Here is a 6,518-nt window from a genome sequence, read left to right as displayed (position 1 = left end):
AGCACGCAGATTACTGGTAACTATGACAACCGATATGTACACTAATAATAAATTAGCAGCAAGATCATTGTACAAAAGCATTGTGGTAAACAATGAGCATGGAGCTTACCGGTAACCGTACAACAGTAATGTACACTAACAATTAGCAACAGGAACATCGTATAATAATACTGAGGTGAACAATGAGCATGTAGATTTGCCGGTAATGATGACAATAGAAATGTAAGCTAAGCAACAGGAATCGTACAAAACAACATTGTACAAAAATTCTATGGTAAAATGAGTATACAGATTACCTGTAACAATGAAAGCAGAAATATACGCTAAGCAGTAGGAACATTGTACAAAATACTGCGGTAAACAATGAGCATGCAGATTACTGGTAACTATGACAACCGATATGTACGCTAACAATAAATTAGCAGCAGGATCATTGTACAAAATATTACGGTAAACAATGAATAAATAGATGACTGGTAGCCATGGCAACATAAGAGTACACTTAAAACGGAATATTGTACAAAAGCATTACCGGTAACCGTACAAAAGTAATGTACACTAAAGTTAGCAAGAGGAACATCGTACAAAAGTACTGAGGTGAACAATGAGCATGTACATTAACTGAAAGACAACAGATATGTACGTTAACGATAGATTAGCATCGGGAACATTTGTACAAAAATTGCTTCGGTAACCATGACAACCGAAATGTACACTAACCGTGCATTAAGGAAAGTATCGCGCGGAGAATACTGACTCAAACGACGAGCGTACAGACTACTGGTAACTATGGCAACAAAAATGGACGTTATAGGTACACGGGTCATATAAGTTATTATTGCCATTAATCAGTTTCTCTTTCATTAATTAACCGCACCGGGGCCAAATGGCTAGTAGAGTGTACAGTGAAATTTTATACGCATTCTTTTTTCAAGAGATTAATTACTTTATGCCAATTATGTTGTGAAAGATTACTGTATTTTAGCATATTTGGCTTGTGGTCAACTTTTGTTTGATGATAGTGAACGTGTACATTTTTTTTTTTTTTTAAATATTCGTTGTAAAGAAGGTAATTTTTATATTTAGCTAAACTGGAGCGTCTTACTTTTTCAGTGTCAAAAGTGGCAGGCAATAAAGTTGAGAAGACAAATAACGTAATAAGATACTGCAATTATGGGATCGCATTTTGGAAAACAAAACTAGCCCCCCCCCTCCTCCCACCCAGGAAGCCACGTTTTTCTTCCTCTCAGAATCTAATCAGATTTATTACGAGCCAAATTATAGGTCATCATTTAGAATGTGAGATTTTAATACCGGGACAGCAAAATTATGATTTATGTTCGCAGATTACAAGATTAAACGTTGGCATTAATAAATCCTGAAATAAAGGAAGAGGAGGATTCGTGATTTAGGATTATGGAACGATTCTCAAGAATATTGACGTCAATCCAATGAACTGATCTTTATAGAAGGATAGTTTATGAATGCACTAATGCCAGCCATTGAGACACCACTGCTAAACGACTGCAAAACACTCGAGTAATGCGAGATTAGCATTGTGTGTTCTAAGGCTCGTTTGTCCCTTCGGAAACACTGAATGCGCAGAATCCAAATTAAAAACAGATATTCAGCAAGATCATTATTAAAGAGAGTACATTAAGGACAATATCAAAGCGCAACGATATTTTTCAAGAGTGGGTTTAGTGGAAGTGATAAATCATGCTGGAATATTGCATGGATTGCTGCCATGTTCGTGTAGAGGGGAGCTATCTATTTATTCTCGTCCTCAGCAAGTTGGTTATTGTAATTGTTATGGTTTTCTTTGAATAATTCATCCACCACAAGTACTGGCATTTATATGCATGGGGTTGTTAATGCCAATCTTCTTTTCTGGCACTTTTATTTAAATACGCCATTAGAGAAAGCGCAGCTGTAAATCTCCGGATGGGAATATGAGGGAAAAAACCCAGCTGTAGAATTTCGAATAACGGCTGTGTTTTGTTGTAGAAAGAATGTCCACTGTTAAACGCGATTTCATGAGTTCCAGTCTTCTTCAGTATCGGATGCTGTTTCTCGTACAAATATCACTTTTCAGAATTTTTAGCCCACTTCTCATTGGGAGGAGGAATTATTTTCCACTTCGACTCCCTTTTATCGCCATCAAGAGGAAAACGACTTTTTCCCCCCTCCATTTTCTTTCTTACCTCTGCCAGCAATTAAAGAAAAACTACACTAATGAGAGTTTGCTCAAAGTTTAACAGAACACGCAGCTGTGTGGGTAGAGACAAATGGAATCTTCTTTCCCTCCCTCCATCTCTTCTTCTCCTCATCCTCTGGTTCTTGGGATTTAAAGAACAGCCGTGCTTTGTTGTTAATAAGTGTAGTTGAAAAACTCTATTAGGGATAAAGACAGGAGGTGGTCCAATCGTTGATTTTGGTCACTGCAAGTACAGAGTTATTTTTCATTAACAGAGATTTCTAATATTTTGGGCACTTATGTATATACATCGCTGAGCAAAGGCTTGCTAATGATACATAGAGAGAAGACCAGTACTGTGGGCAGTTTGTGTGAAATGCGCATGCGTGGAAGAGGATTACTTTTTTGTGGAGATTTTTAGTACATTGGATAGTATATGTACATAAATTGTGCAATAAAAGCTTGCAGAGAGAGAAAGATAAAAAGCAAACAGCAGAAAGACACAGCCATGTTTCGAAATACGCATGCGTGGAAGAGGATTACTTTTGACTTTGCCCAAAACAAGAAATATCTCCAGCACTGGCCGCAGATAAAGCCATAAGTTCTTTTGTTCCATAAACGAATTTTATGCGCGAGTTTAGTGAGTTTTAAATTCCTCGACCCAACAGGTATTCTGGCCACGGCCGGGTTTATTGCGTGCACGTTATGTATAAATATCCCCCCTGTCAACTGCTACATAACGTCCCTTTGTACAAAAAGGAGGGCCATTCGGCTAAAAAGCTTCCTAAATGTTTCTCTCGTAATAAAACAGTCAACACTTTAGCGAATATTTTATTGTGTTTCAGCTCCCAAGAGGGGCCAAAGCAAGCCACATAAGAGTCCAGATGACAATTTAAATATGCGCTGATTTATGGCCCCACATAAAACTCGCCCCTCCAACTCATATCCTTTGCTTACATGTTCCAGCAGCACCACCACGCCAACTCGTTCAATATTCCACTCTCTTTCCGAAGGTTGAATAATTCAACGATATTGAAACGTTGCCCCCCCTTCCCCATTCATATCCCCCCTCCCAAGAAAGCCGAAGTGTCTCGGTATGGCATCACTCACTTTCGTAACTGCCTCTGTTTCCGAAAACAGTTTGGAATGTGTGCGGGCCGTAGTTGTAGGCGTCTGCTTAGCGTTATATATTGTTACGAAGCTTGTTAACAGCCGACACAATGCTTTGCATTAAGTTGCCGTAAATTACAGAACGCACAATCCGGCGTTGCCATGGAAACAGCACGAAATACATCCGGAGATCGTTCTCTTTTGGATGATGGTGATCGAGCATCGCTAAATGGATAATAAAGGGGGGTGTTGGATGACCTCCGGGTCGTGTTTTGTATATGGGATTTGATTTTGTAGGATGTGTACAGCGGTTGGCAAAAATTTGGGAACTTTTTCTTTTTTTTTTTTTGCGTGTTTTGCTCGCGATTCTTAAGTGGTCGCTTTTATGATGTTTCTTGATAACGAATGACTTGGAGGTGTCAACTGGCTGCTGCTCTCTGTCATCTATCTCCCCAGGAGGGAGATCATTGCTCACTCTTTCGTGTAGCTGTGGACTTTTAACATCGGTAAGCCTCGCTACTCGATACACCAATACGTGCTGTTTGCTACAAGCGTGCTGATGTCTAAGACGCTCGAAGTGAATAATAGTTCTTCAAGGATTCGTCTATCATGTTAACAGTTTATTTGTAACGTGTGATTTACGAATGTTCTGCTAACAGAGGAACGTGTCCCTGTACTGATTTTGTTTGTTTTGTAATTCTAACTATAACTTATTTTTCTGGTAAGACTTTCTATACTAAAATTCGCAGTAATTGAAAAGGAGTTATTATTAATAAGTCGGCAGAGGTTTCTAATATTTTGGGCAGTTAGGGCACGAATAGCATCACACGATAATTGGCAATCACAGAGAGACATTCTTCAATGTCTTGTAAATTCAATTTTTACCTTAATAATGGTTCTTAAAAGAGTCCCTTCGAATATTCCATCCGCGGCAGTCATGACTCAGAGGTAAATGACAGTAGGCAATTATCATATGAGTCATGGGTTCATCGCTTGTATAATCTATGGCATATATTCAAAGTTGGCGTTGATAATCATGACTCAACTGGGGGTATTTTATATGTTTTTAATGTAGGGAGTACACCGATTACAAATTAAATCTTGGTGTATTATTAGAAGAATTTGAGTCACTGAAGAAACGGATGCTTTCTCTAGAAACAAAGCTAGCACTTTATCAGGGACTCAAATCTACTGGCTTTCCGGGTGGTGTGTCCTCGATTGTAGCCTTAGAAGAGCATGGTCAAGAGCACAGTGCTTTGGTTCGACAAGATTTAATTTTCTTGGGAGATTCCATTGTCAGAGGTGGACTAAATGGAAGCAACAACTGACGATGTTACCAACAGACTGTCAGATTTTAAGGCTGGAAGGAATAAAGACATTATAATTCACGTAGGGACTGTCATATTAGGGTCACCCAAGAAGATATTCCATAAATTGTGTGTTCTCTTGATGAACGGAAAAACCTTGTTATCCACTCATGAGACCATCTCAGCCATGGAGTGAAAAAAGCCCGTAAACGTTCCTCTCAACATTGATAGGATTCGCACGTAGGTCATTTTTACGCGGTGTGTGGAGGACGTTGATTATAACCACTATGCAACCCACGCAGATTATGTAGGGACTAATGATATTAAGCACGCACTAACTGACGATTTGTTGGATGGACAGAGGACTATGGTGAAAAAATTCCGCAGATGGATACACTGCAGCCATGTAGGGATAGCCATGTAAGTGTAACCAGTAGTATCCAAACATTGTTTTATTTATATCAAGGGGGACTCAATGTGCACCAGGAAAATCCTTACCTCACTATTACATTGCCAAAATTGCATTGTTAATACCTGGCAGGATCGATCCACAGACTCATGTTGTTCTCGCCATATTCTGGTCTTCCCATCAGCGTGAATAAAGGCCTGGGTTTGAATCCCGTCAATGATGCGAGATACTTTTATGGGCACTTTTCATTCTGTGGCCCAGTTAGTCGTTCTCAGAAGAGGACAGCAAATTTTTCTCTTCCTGAAACTCGAGTTTTTCGTCCAAGCAAACCGACTAGAGAACACACCCAATTTATGGACTAATAAAGAAGGGTAAATGAGGTTGTTCTCTAGTAATCCCCATACGACAGGTTTCATGATAGTTGTTCGTTCATTGGCCATCCTGTTACACCCTCGTGGGTAGCATAGTTGGTCCTGATGTTCCTGAAAACCTTACTACAAGAACATCTTTTGTCTTGCCTCTTCTCCATTGAATTGCACTTATAGAACATCCTTACGTATCTCCTCATCTGTTTGATGTCGCTTGGTACGATCAAGTGATCCTATTAGTGAAGGATTGCTCTATTTCATAAAAAGGTTGCGTGCGCGTGTGTGCCTAATAAAGCGGCCACTGAGTGTATAAGTCACAGAGTGAGGAAAAGAGAAAGTTCTGTTTTCATCAGGGGGGTTTATATGATTAAAAAAAGGCGTTCAGATTTTGATATTTCCGTTATAAAACTGTTATTAGAGTGGTAACACCAAATCCATCTTTGATTGTTGATCTTCCACGTGTGCATTACAACCACTCTTTAATCGCCATTTAATTTCGGTACAGAAGTTCCATTTTTCTACAAATTCTTTTTAAACTCGATGATTTAGGATTTTTGTTTTTTTCTTCCTCTTTTTTTTCTCTTTCTTTCGAAGAGCGAAACTAAAAAGTTCGAACGAAACTATTCCACCATCCGGAAAGGCACCAGAGCATCCCCCGGTTATTAGAAATTAAGTCGGAGGTGGTGTCACTTTCAGGTATTATTTAATTTTTCTAGTGACAGTTTCCCTTTCGGTACAGAAGCAGGTCATCCGTGAACAACTGCGACTTCTGTTTCTTCAGTTTTATGGTAGAAGGAGTCGTCTCAGAGTGTATGCCTGTAATAACGTTACCCGTCACTGCTCTTTCGAGAGTTAGGAATTCTATTTATTTATTTTTTTCTTCTTCTTCTTCTTCGGTCGGGGATGGTGTCTTGAAAGGGGGAAAGAGAAAGAGTAAGTCAAAGGAAGGGTCCTGACTGGAGCGGTTATTACATTTCCCATATTATCGAATATAATGGAAGTTGACAGAGTGAGAGGTTGTGTCTTACGATAAGCTACAAATTTCTTACGTTCTTTGGGAGTTCTGGCTTCCCTTTAGGGGGCATAAAACTTTTAAAGAGGGACAGGTTCTTTCTCGAAGTCGAGTA

The sequence above is a fragment of the Mastigoproctus giganteus genome, chromosome 10, assembly GCF_048544385.1.
Source record: "Mastigoproctus giganteus isolate SK-2022 chromosome 10, ASM4854438v1, whole genome shotgun sequence".
In the NCBI taxonomy this organism is placed as follows: Eukaryota; Metazoa; Arthropoda; class Arachnida; order Uropygi; family Thelyphonidae; genus Mastigoproctus; species Mastigoproctus giganteus.
Note: the sequence above shows the minus strand (reverse complement) of the source record.